Consider the following 13,360-nt stretch of genomic DNA (forward strand, 5'->3'; position numbering starts at 1 on the left):
TTATAGTCTTCCTAAGCCATGGAGACCAAAAGTGACAACTATAGAGGAAACAAGAAACCTAAATGATTTTAAGCTAAAAAGCTTATAGGATTTCTACTTACCTATGAGATGACTTTAAAACATGAAATTGCTTTAGATGATGGAAAAGAAAGAGGACATTAAGAAGAAAGGGATAACCTTAAAATCTAAAATTGAAGAAGATGAGAGGTACGTAAAAGTTAAGAGTGAAGAAGATGAGGATATAGCCATGCTAGCCAAGAGGTTTAGTAAATTTATGAAAAGCAGCCGTAGAGGTAAAAGACCCTTTAGAAGAGATATGCCAAATGGAGAACATAACAAGGACCATTTAATATGCTATGAGTGTAGAAAAAATAAGACACACTAAATATAAATGCCCAAACAAGAAGAGTGCACCAAAAACTTTCAAGAAGAAAGCCATGGTTGTCACTTTGAGTGTAGTGATGACTCTCAAGATGAAGAAAATGAAGTTGCCAACCTTTGCTTCATGGCACTTGAAGACACCAAGGTATGCTTTACTTTTCATGATTCTAGTTTATGCATTTTAGATCAAGATTCATATTCACTTGATGAACTACAAGATGCATATGATTACTTAGCATTTGAATTTGAAGAAAAGACATTGAAATACAAGAACATCATATCCAAGCTTAAGGTAGAAAATGAATTTTTAGTCAAGACAAAAATAGAATTGGAAAATATAGTTAAAGACTTGGGAATTGAGAAAAATGAGTTGAAAAAGAAAAATGAGAACTTGCATTACATTCCCAAAATTCAATATAAGTCAACAAAAATTAAATGACATGCTAGAAACACAAAGAGCATTTTTCACAAAGAAGGAATAGGTTATGATGGTACTCAAAAGGAAACTCATTTTAAAAATTTTTTTGTTAAAGGAAATGAATAACATGATTAATCCACTAGATGTATTTATTGTCATAAAGTTGGACATTCTACTCATTCTTGCCTTTTGAAAACTACCACTTATAGAGGTAAGAAAATCAAAAGTGTATGGGTTCCAAAAAGAACCAAACCTCCACATGGTAAGGTGGAGTGGGATCCAAAAGGAACCAAAGACACTAAGTGATATGGACCTAAAAAAATTTGGATACCAAAGTCAAATGCTTGAATTTTGTCTTTGTAGGAAGAGCTCTAGGCACATGACTGGAATCAAGGAGTTTTTCAAGGAATTAAGGCTAAAGAAGAAGGAAATTAACCTTTGGTGACAACTTAAAAGGTCACATTGAAGGTATTGGTACAATTGGCAGAAATTCGTTATCTCAAATTGAAAATGTTTTATTTGTAAATGGTCATAAGCATAACTTATTGAGTGTCAGTCAACTTTGTGACAAGGGTTTTAGAGTCATATTTAAATCTTTGACTTGTCATGTTGTTGATATTAAGACAAATGAAACTCTCTTTGTTGGTCATAGACAAGGTAATACATATGTTGTTTTCTTGGATGTTTTATCTTCTAACAATGTATGTTTCATGACTAAAAGTAATAAGAATAATTGGCTATGGCAAAGGAAACTAGGACATGCTAACATCAATACCATTTCAAAACTATTATCTTTAGACCTTGTAATAGGGCTCCCTACACTAAACTTTGAAAAAGATCAAATTTGAGATGTTTGTGCTAAAGGCAAATATAAGAGAAGTTCATTTAAATCCAAAAAGGATGTAACTACTATTAGAGCCTTACAATTACTTTACACAGATCTTTTTGGACCAACTAAGACCACTAACTTAGCTAGAAAGAATTATGGTTTAGTAGTTGTGGATGACTATACTAGGTTTTCTTGGATATTCTTTCTTGCTCACAAAGATGATGCTTTAAAAATCTTCACTTCCTTTTGCAAAAGAGTTGAAAATGAGAAAAAGAACAAAATAATAAATGTTAGAAGTGGCCATGGAAAAGAATTTGAAAACTTAAGCTTTGAGCAACTTTTTGATGAAAATGAATATGGCCACAATTTTTTAGCTCATAGGACTACATAACAAAATGGAGTAGTGGAAAGAAAAAATATAACTTTAGAAGAGATAGTTAGAACCATTCTATGTGAAAACAATTTACCTAGGCTGTTTCAAGTTGAGGCCATTAATACTTCATGTTATATTGTAAATAGGGTATGGTTAGACCAACATTAAAGAAAAATTCCTATGAACTTTATAAAGGAAAGAAACATAACATTGCTTACTATCATCCATTTAGTTGTAAATGCTATGTATTGAACAATGAAAAAGACAACCTTAGAAAATTTGATGCTAAAAGTGATGAAGGAATTTTTCTATGATACTCCTTGACTTCTGAAGCTTATAGAGTGTTCAATAAGAGAATATTAATTGTTGAAGAATCTATCATGTTTTATTTGATGATGCTAATCCTCTTTTTAGAGAGGAAAATTATGTTGATGATGTAGGCATCTTTTAAGAACAAATTGAGGAGCTTGATTTCAATATTGAAGGATCTAAAGTGAATGAAGAAGCATAACAAAAAGAAAAGCAGCAAATCAAGCAAATTGTTGAAGAAAGTGAGCCTAGCTATCCAATGGTAAGAAAAGAGGTTAATGAAAGTAAAATCATTGGTGATCCCAACCAGGGGGTAAGAACTATGTAACGACCCCTCCCCGATCGCTACTGATGTTCGAGACCTTCAAGAGATCCTACCAAGTCCTGAACAAGCCTTAATGAAATTTCTTCATAGCTCATTATACACATTTACTAAATTGCAGTAATGCTTAAACCATATATATTTATATCATGAAATTTAACAATAAGCATAGTAATTCAATTTTGATCTTTAAGTCATAAAATCATGATTAAATACATTGACTTCAAAAATCCCAAATTTCATTTATATCAAAACTAATATCTGTTTACATAGAATACCAAATTGCTAAAACTCGACTTTTAACAGTGGAGCGACTTGGGATAAAATGCTATGCGATGCCTTTACCTATCCACGGTGGACCGTACGCGCCAATGATTACACGCTAGGCTGATCCTTGTCTGCAAAAGGGGAAATAAGAGGAGGTGAGTCTCACAAACTCAGTGATCATCGGCTCCATGAGTAGGGCGTAGATGAGAAACAAGCAAACAACAGATAATTTGAACATTAAAATACAAGATTATCGAAAACAAATTTAATTGAAATGGAGGTTTGTGCCTTATAGAAATGATACTGTAAAATCACAATGCAATATTTAATTTGGCAAAACGATGTTGAAAACAAGAGTAGCAACTCAGTGTTAAATCATAAAAAAAAAAATGATTTACCGTCAAAATACGAATATTAATATAAAGATATGCAAGCTCCTAAACGCATGGCATGTAAAGAAAACAACGTGATCAGCCACATAAACCATATCGTAATCATTGCATAAGAATTTAAAAGCTTTCATTAAAAACAAAGAGAGCTGCAAAAAAAAAATCTCGACTTTCCACCGATAAAAGAATCGTGTCGAAAACTCATAAAGCTCTTGAGTAGGAAAATATAATATCAACATGTGGACCCACTTCCACATGCTAACAATCTGGGAGCATCGCTTCCACCGGATTCCCACATGCCATGGCAATCTCAACGATGTTGGCCGACATCGGAGAATCAAGCGGTTGCAATCGCGTATCACTAGTGGCCTAGCCACTCATACATATCTCACAAGCCGTGGCCCCTGCCATGCCTAACCACCCGTCGGTGACCCAAAGATTCTCTAACTAGAGCTGACTCGTGCATGAGGGTCACACTTAACCGATGTGACATCCGACCTACTCTCAACGCTCTCGTTTTATCAAAAACGTTTTTCAAAACCAAATTAAATTTCTCGAGGCTTTTTCTTTAAATTGTTTGAAATCAAAGTTTGATAACCCAATAAATTTGTTTTTCACATTGACTGTCATGGTGTAAATACTTGTATAAAAATCAGACTAAAATCGACTCTTGAAAGCTTACATAAAAATCATTTAGCAAATGCATTTAACTATGCATATCACACAAAAATATAAGGCACAGATTTTTGATGCAAAATAGGGTGAAAGATTTGTTTCTCGATTTTTAAAACACTTTACGCATATAATTTTATCTATATATATATCCAAAACAATTTCTAAAAATAATTTGCATTCACAATTTCTTAAGATTTCTAACAGCTCATGCTATCCACAAATTTTGCACTTAAAGTGAAATATACGTACATATATACAAATATGAAAATTTTAAAATCGACATCCCCTACTCACCTCACAATAGTGAGATTACTACGTCACTATTGGTTCATACGTGTATATAATTATTCTTATTTGCCGGTCACGTACTTTGTTCGGCACGCCTCCACGACAAACTTTCCTAACAACAATCCAAACTCAATATATTTAATGTATTAATTCCACTTCTATTTCTTATTCTATCATGAATCCATCTTATATTTTCATAAAATTAAACACATTTATGGCAACCACAATCATTTCAAATCTATTCAATTATTTTCCAATTTCCATCCACATTATTCCTCCTTATTTCTTCCAAATAATATACCATGCAACTTAAATTTACTTTATATCACCAAATAACCAGAGTCAAATTAATTAAGATGGGCTAACACCCAAAAAGTCCAATTTAACAACAAACCCATAAAAAATAGCCAAGCAATTTTACCAAATTGGGCTAGGTTGACCCAAGACTCCACTAGACCTACGATCTGCTTTGGGAATGCATTGCTCAGAGCCTTGTGTGGCTGCCTTCCAACACCAGCTCTTTCTCCTTCACTCACAAACCGGTTACTACAAAAACCTAACTTGTTCTCTTTTTTGGTTGCCTAAATCGGATCTCTTCATTGCTGCCCAAAGAACTCGATCTCTCACGTTCTCTACTAGATTCAAAAGATCAAGCTCTTTCCCTTTAGAAAATACCCAAACTGGAGCTAAAAAAAAAAATTAACTCTTGCCTCTCTTTTTCCTTCCTTTCTTTTTCCCTTCTTCTTTCTTTTCTTCTCAGCTTTGGCTGGCTTTCCTTCTCTCCTTCATAACCGACTTCTCTCTTTCTTTTTTCCTTATTCAAATAGTGGGCTTTGACTTTTCTTTTCTTTCTTTTCTTTTTTTTTTCTTTCATCTCTTTTAGTTCCTTGGTCGGCCCCCACATCATTTTTTCTCCTTCTTTCTTCATTGTTTCTTTAGGCAAGCCCTTACCTCCTTCACTTGATTAAAAATGAATTTAGATCCCTTTTTAATTCACACATGGGCGGTTACCCATCACCTTTTACCATTTTTTTATTAACTTCAATTAGCACATTTACACTTAATTCTTAATTTTATTTTATTTACTACATAACCCTCCAACTTTTATATTTTAAAATTCGATCCTTCAGACACGTTTAAAAATTCTATTTTCCTTTTATCTTTACTCCTTTACACGTATACAACCGAAATATGAAAGTTACATTTCAACTCGGTATTACCATAATATTTAAATATTCACTTAACCGTGCTAACTTAATTTAATAAAACACGTGGGTCTCACTTACATCATTTATCTTCAAAATTCATTCATTCTTCTTCTCCCCCACTTAAATTGATCATATAATCCTTCTTCCAGACTAATTCTTGTAATTAATAAAATATTAATATTTTAATATTATTTTATTCTAAAATATTCTTCTCACCCGTAATCGCTCTTTAACACTTAAATTTACATCAAGTGACCCTTCGTCTTGTTGATAGGGTTTTATTGACTGTTAAACGAGGTTACGAAGTGTTACAAACTACAACCAAAGGTCAAAATGTTTGTGAATGTGTTGCTTTTATCTCTCAAATTGAACATAAAAACATTGATGAAGCTTTAGATAATGACTATTGGATACTAGCTATGCAAAAGAATTAAATCAATTTGAAAGATGCCAAGTATGGGAATTAGTTTCTAGACTAAATAATTACCTAATTGTAGACACTAAATGGGTTTTTAGGAACTCAATGGATAAAAATGAAGCCATAACTAGAAACAAAGCTAGGTTAGTTGCCAAAGGATATAGCCAAGAAAAAGGAATAGATTATAATGAAATTTATGCCTTGGTGGCTAGACTAGAAGCTATTAGAATGCTCTTAGCCTTTGCATGCTATATTAATTTTAAATTGCATCAAATGGATATTGAGAGTGCTTTCTTTAATGGACTAATCAATGAAGAAGTGTATGTTCAACAACCTCTCGATTTTGAAAGCCTCACCTTTCCAAATCATGTTTTTAGATTAAGAAAAGCCTTATATGGTTTAAAGCAAGCTCTTAGAGCTTCGTATGAGACCTTATCAAAATTCTTAATCAAAAATGAGTTTAATAGAGGAAAGCTTGGTCAAACTCTTTTCATCAAAAATAAAGGCAAAGACATTTGAATTGTGCAAGTTTTTGTAGATAATATTATTTTTAGTGCTTTTAATAAGCTTCTTTGTCAAGAGTTTGCTATGACTATGCAAGGAGAATTTGAGATGAGCATGATGGGTGAACTAAATTATTTTCTTGGATTATAAATCAAACAAAGGGAAGATGATACATTCATAAGTCATGCCAAGTATACAAAAAACATGCTAAAGAAGTTTGGTATGGAAGGCACAAGAACATATAACACACCAATAAGTACCTCAACAAAGCTTGACAAGGATGAAAAAGGTATGCCCCGTTGGTCAAAAGCTCTATAGATCTATGATTGGTTCCTTGCTTTATATTATCGCTAATAGACCAGACATAAGTTTTAGTGTAGGCCTATATGCTAAGTTTCAATCATTACTTAAAGAACCACATTTAAGTGTTGTCAAAAGAATTGTTAGATATTTAAAAAACACATCTAACTTAAAAATATGGTATTATCATGACTCAAATTGGAAAGCCGTGACCGACACACACGAGTTTGGCAAGCGAGCCTGTGAGACTTGAGGAAGCCTTCATACATTAGTCTTGATTAACATATTTCATTGATCTAAGGCTTCATAGCCATCATCATTTCATAAATTCTTTTATCTTAACATTCATATTAGCCCACGTGACTTATAATCATTTTCAGGATTTAAAAACACATTATCCATATAGTGATACCTTGGCTAGCTCATCAAGTCATTCATAATATTCTAATTACATAAACATAGGGCAACTAGTGCCCACATAATTCCTTTAGAACACAACTTGACAACATAATGCGGAAGCATAAACTCGATTATGACTCAGCGGAGTTGACTTGCCATAAGGGAAGACCTATCAGACTCCAAAATGTTTGTCTATACGATGATGATGCTAGACCACCCGAACCCTGATGTCAATTTATCTGCGCAATACAATTGAAGGGGCGAGTCATACAAATGCTTAATGAGTGAGAGCATAAGTTCAAAAGTAAGTGAGTAGCGATAGTTGCTTCACATATCCTCTAAAATGCATACATTACTGTAAGACTAAACATGAACATAATAAGACAAGTCAAACATCATTTTTCATGAACATCTTTTAATCATAATCATAGCAGTCATACTATGCTATGTACATGTACACATGTTACATATGAAGGCAGCGTATCTTACCTTTACTAAACTTGTCATATTTCATCATCATGGCCATCTATTGGCTTCATCTATCATATGAATTAACCCACCATATGGCCCTCTACGTACGTGATTAGTATACTTACCTCATAAGCACTCACATCGATGCTTCATCCTTAAGCTCCCTTAATTTGCATCACATCATCTTTCGTTAATATACATTTACGGCTTTTACCTTAAGCCTTTGCATTTATGTCATAATTCATAACCATAACATATCCTAAGGCATGCCGTTACATAGTCATAACATCATATCATAGACTGGTTCTCCTTGGACATAACATAGTCACGTGTGGTGGCCAACCAACAGACAACATAACTTCATCATATCACGACAAGCCCCGAAGCAATTGGAGGAAACATAGTCATCATCCGGAGTATTCTCAAAACATGGAATCATGGCACTACAGGTGGGACAAAACCACAATCCCTGCAGGTGAAAAATAATATTAATGCATAGCAAATGAGAATCACAAGCGAGACGAAATCACCATCCCTACAAGCAACATACATAAATCCAAGCATAACAAGTGAGAATTGCAAGAAGGACAAAACCACAATTCCTACTTACCACCATCCTTGCTAGTATGAACCATAGTCGTAAGGGGAGATTCACTTATCCTCATAACACATTATTATCTGGAATCATACACAGATGGATCATTTCATCATTTAAAAACATAGATAATCATATTTCCTTCATAACATAATTGACTATTCAGGTTCATACCATAATCACAACATATAATTAATAACATACTAATATCATCACATGATCATAATTATCAATCATGGTGCTAACGTGTAGTTTAATCTTAGAACACCAACATTATACTTTAATTTCTCCATCTAGGACATAATCATCAGCATACTATCATACTTAGCCTAGGTGCAATCTTTCTAAGCACTTCACCTAGTTTTATAGCATGTATTAGTCTAAACATAGCATCTTCTAGACACAAATCACCCGTATATAAAACACATAGCAATCATTCTATCATAGGGGGCATTCATGCACACCTAGTCATCATGCTCCTAATTCATAGAATTTCCCACTCACCTCAACAACACTGGTGTTTCTCTTTCGATCCTTGTATAATTTAACTCACTGAAGCTTCAATCTTAGCTTAGCAACTCAACATTCTGAATTTAGGTAGAATGCTTATTCCTCATTATCATCTAACATTAATAATGCAAAATCATCAACATTTATACCATAATTCTCTATTTCATAGCTAAATCTTAGTTTTCAAAGAATTTTTAGCTTTTCAAAATTACAAAATTTCTAACTAATCAACCTTCATGCTCAATTTCAGTGAATACTTTAACAAGAGGCTAAATCCCTTACCTTAGGCATTAATTTGGTTCACTTGGAATTTAAATTTTCAGCCACATTCAAGCACCGCCAGCCCTAAGTTGAAACATAGAATTTCTACATTATTAACCATTTAAATTAAAAACCAATTGGTGAAAAGCTTTAATTTTACCTCTAGATTGGTTTTCTAGCTTCAAATCACCTTTTCTAAGCTTAAATTTCCACTTATGGGGCGTAGGGATCAAATAGCAATAAGAACGTTCTTTTTCTCTTTTGTTTCCTAAATGGGTGGACTGTCTAATGCCTTTTTATTTTTGCAAGTTTGCATGCATTTATCGATAAATGGCATGCACCTATTGATAGATCCTTCATGGATCTTAACATTTTGCCTATCATCTATTGAAAGATTTTTTGAGTCCATCAATAAATGGCATTCCATGCAGTTTCATTTCATTTTCGAGTCTATCAAAAGTGTTTCCATATAGTGTCATGGAATTAATGGATGGCACAACCAATGCAAGGTTTAAAGTGAATGGTCATCGGCTAATGCATTATTGGGGTGGTGACATAGATCATCAATACTCTTCTCTTAGTTTTTTTCAACCCTAACTAAGCTAAAACAAGAGTCTAGTTAAAGATGTTAAAGACAACACTGCTTAAGAGGCAACCCAAGTCTTTTTTACTTGAACAATTTTTATTTATTCATTAATTTTTTATTTGTTAGTAAATGTTAGTTTCATTTTGAATTTTATTTTTAATTTTCATTTTGCTAACTACTTGTTTTTGGTTTTTTTCGGTAAATAATAATAATTAATAATAAAAAAGAGGTGGTGCTAGCCATGACGCTAGTGCATCCCTCGAGTTCCATAGTGGAACTCGAGGTTAGGGTGCTGCATCGCTACACAACAAAATATATAAGGCATGGGTCGTTGGAGTTTCGTGGCGCGTTAGGTTTGGCACCGCAGCATCATGTCAGACCCACGGCCTTATGAAAACCCTTTTTTCCCCCAATTTTTGGACCCTTGCCAGCCACTTTTCATCACTTTCTACCCTGATTGGAAAATTTCACACATTTTACACTTACCCACTACAAAATCACTTTGAAACACCAATTTCTTTGCATCAACCTTGAGTTTGGAGGATCTTAGTGCATTTCTACTTCCTTAGAAGCAGTTAAATGCAAGAAATTGTGGTAAGTAATCCATTTTCTCTGTCTATTTTTTTTATGGATTGATTTGTGTTTTGAATATGGGTTTTTACTTAGAATTGATGGGCATATGCTAGATTGGATAATGTAGTGCATGGGTTTCATCAATTTTTTATTTATGTGTTTAAATGTGAATTTTCATGAAATAGGTATTGTGAATGCACTAAATTTTTGCACTTGGAATGAATTCAAATATTATGACAACTTTAGTGCTATTCTAATTATTATGATATTAAATAGTTAGTCGTGAACATTTTATGCTTATCTGGTTTTAATTCTCATGTTATACTAACTATTTTTGGTCAAAAGTTGCCTATTATTTGTGTGTGTTTAGATAATTACCAGGGCTCCAATGAAAAGGCATGTGCTGGTGGAAGCGGAAGCAATTTTTATGAATTAAATTTGTTTTCAATCGAAGTTGAGAAGCCTCACGCTTAGTCTTTTTTGCAAAAATTCCTAGTATTAGAGTGAGGAATTGAGGTTCAGAGAGTGTAACACCTCCACTTTTTGGTGTAAATTAAGTTAATTGAATATGAATTATGAAATATATGATACATCGAGGACTTTGATGGTATGCTATGTCCAAAAAGTATTTAAGAGTGTATATATTGACATTTAGGCAAAATCTTGAGAAAATATGTGATAAATCCCATAGTTTGAGGTTTTGATCTAAGTTTGATGTTATGTTTATAAATTTATGTGCATGGGATTAAGTTAAATGAATGATTCAAGGTGTGATATTAACAGGGAATGATTTTAGGGTGTTAAACTTGGATTTTTGAAAGTTTTGGAAGTTTAAAACTTCCTACAGAGGAAGATGTATCGATACATCCCTTCATGTATCAATACATTCTTGGCAGGATGAACAATAAATGCCTCTAAGAGATTTTCTATCGATACATTCAAGAATGTATCAATAGATTTGGTCAAAGATGAACATTTATCGATACATTGTCCAAATGTATTGATACATTTGAAGCAAAGAGCACCCAAGGGAAAAAGTATTAATACATTTCCCTGATATATAATACATGGTTGGGCAGTGAGCATTCTGTTTGAAATTTATTGATACATTGCCTCAATGTATGGATACAATTATTCAAAATTAGAGTAGATGTATTTATAGGTTGCCAAATGTATCAATACATCATTGAGGAAAGGCAAAAATATAAAAAGGATCCAAGCCATTTGACAATTTAAAATAAAGCCCCAAAACTCTTTCTCTCTCTGCTATCTTAAATCCTTAAGGCCCCAAACAGATTCTTAGAGCTATTTAGAACTAATTAGAGCTTAGGGAAATGTTATTGAGGTCAGATTAAATGCTTTTATTGATTATTTTTCAATTTAATTAGATAGATTCTAAGAAATTTAATTTTTCTAGCTTTGGTGAATCTCCCTCGATTTGGCTGAAATTTGGAGCTAAAATTCGTGCAACCTAGCTTAGAAGGTATGGGTTTAACTCATTATTGAAGGATTTGAGCTTAAATGGTTAAATTGCTGAGATTTGGTTAATTATGGAGAAGTTGGCATTTTTTAAAAGTTAGGAATAATTAATATTTCCATGCTCTGATGTGCTTGAAAGGGAAAACGGAGTTAAACCAGCTCATTAGCAAGCTAGAGGGCGATTGAAGGCTAAAGATCAAAGCTTGGCTAGAAGTATCTCCAATTTATCACTATAAGTGGGTTTGAATTAAAATGCGTGCGATGCATGACGCCTTAATTAAGGCACTACTATGGTATTAACATGTGTGTATGTATATATATGTGTATATTTATGATTGCCTAAGTGTAAGTGCCTGGGCTAGAGAACCAAACTGTGGCATGGGTGTTTGTGTGCTGTGATGTGAGCCACATGGGTGGCCTATGCTGTGTCTACCTAGACTAGGATGTTTAGAGACTATAATGAACCCTAAGAGTAGATTTCCCTATACGAAGGATATGCTAAGAGAATTTGATCCAATGATACCTTGAAGATTTAAAGGCACTTAGAACCTAACTGAGCTTAAAGACGATTAAAGCTCGATAAATGTGAATTAAGGTTTGATAAGGAAAATGTGAATGATAAAGGCATGATGGCTTTATTTGTGGATTTGTGTTTTCATTCAAGGAATGATTTTGGACATTGATTTGATTTGTGGTTGAGTGGAGTTCTATTCCCCTGTGACTATGTGTGTGCCTAAAGGGATAGTGGTAAGCAAGGACGGTGGCACTAATCTCGCTTGTGATTCCTGCCTGTAGTGCTTTAATGCCATCCGTTGAGATTACTTCGGGTGATGCTAACCGTCGGGAGGTTACTCTAGTTGATGATTTGATTCTCCGTCAACATGCTTCGGTATTGTATGTGATTTGTGCTCTGTCTATTGCTTCGGTACATGCATGATCTATTCTCTGCCAGTGGCTTTGCCTAAGCATGATTTGATTTGCCGCGGGTTAGCCACCAAGCGTGATTTGACTCTGTCTAGGGGAGGACCACTCGTTGATTTGATTTTCATATGACATGAGATAGCCATGGAGAGGCTTGGATAAATATGATATAAATATGATGTGATACTCTGGCGATTAAAGCGTGCATTTGAATAACTTTGATAGACTTCGAGGGTAAGCCTAACGATATGTGTGATGATCTTTAGAGACATTAAGGATAATGATATGCCCTCATATTGGAGACTTAGGAATAATGATATGCCTTATGTTTGGAGATGTTTGTTGGATTATGTGGTTGCACCGAGAGTGCAACATTTATTTTGTGTTATATATATATATAATATTGTTTATCTACACCACTCACTGAATATTTGAGTACTCACTCATTTGTATACCATGTATAGATATTTAGGCCATAGAGTTGTGTGGTCAAGGTCATCCAGTGACAGATAGATTTGGCATTCGGTAGGTTCCCATCCGTTGTGACACTTCGCTAAGTCAGTCACAAGCTTTTGCTCTACACTTAGTTTTTTGTGTATGTAGGCACACTGTGCCATATGAATTTATGTGTAAATGTTGTTATGTACGAACCCACCTTGAATGGCTAACTTATGGCTCTATAAACATTTGTATGAATTATGTGCCAATGATAATGTATTATATTTGATTATTGAATCCCTTAGCTTTGTGTTGTATGGTTTTGAATTCTAAGGCTTGCTCGGGTTTAGTGGGCTTGCCTATAAGGCTTATGCCCCTGTCATTGACCTTGGGTTTGGGTCGTGACAGAGAGCGCTTTATCCTAACATATACTACATTATCGATGC

The sequence above is a fragment of the Theobroma cacao genome, chromosome 6 (genome assembly GCF_053813885.1).
Source record: "Theobroma cacao isolate CCN51 chromosome 6, ASM5381388v1, whole genome shotgun sequence".
In the NCBI taxonomy this organism is placed as follows: domain Eukaryota; kingdom Viridiplantae; phylum Streptophyta; class Magnoliopsida; order Malvales; family Malvaceae; genus Theobroma; species Theobroma cacao.